Genomic DNA, 275 nt, shown 5'->3' with positions numbered 1-275 from the left:
CTATTTTTGCAATTTTCAGGCAAGAATATAATAAGAAAACCAGGAAAAGAAAGAAATTACGCCATTATTTCGCATTCCCTTTTGCCAAAAAATATGATAATTAACTTGCATCCATTAATAAACCAAAGATAATTTCCTTAAATAACAGATCAATAGAGCTTGTTCGTTTTTATTTTCATTCTTAATATTCATCATTACAGTTTTCTTTTTTTTCCATTTATCTTTAGCCCTACTTTGTATACATTCATAGATTTGTTTATCTGTTTTTGTTTGTA

Source organism: Penaeus monodon, chromosome 22 (genome assembly GCF_015228065.2).
Source record: "Penaeus monodon isolate SGIC_2016 chromosome 22, NSTDA_Pmon_1, whole genome shotgun sequence".
In the NCBI taxonomy this organism is placed as follows: domain Eukaryota; kingdom Metazoa; phylum Arthropoda; class Malacostraca; order Decapoda; family Penaeidae; genus Penaeus; species Penaeus monodon.
This window is presented reverse-complemented; position numbering follows the sequence as displayed.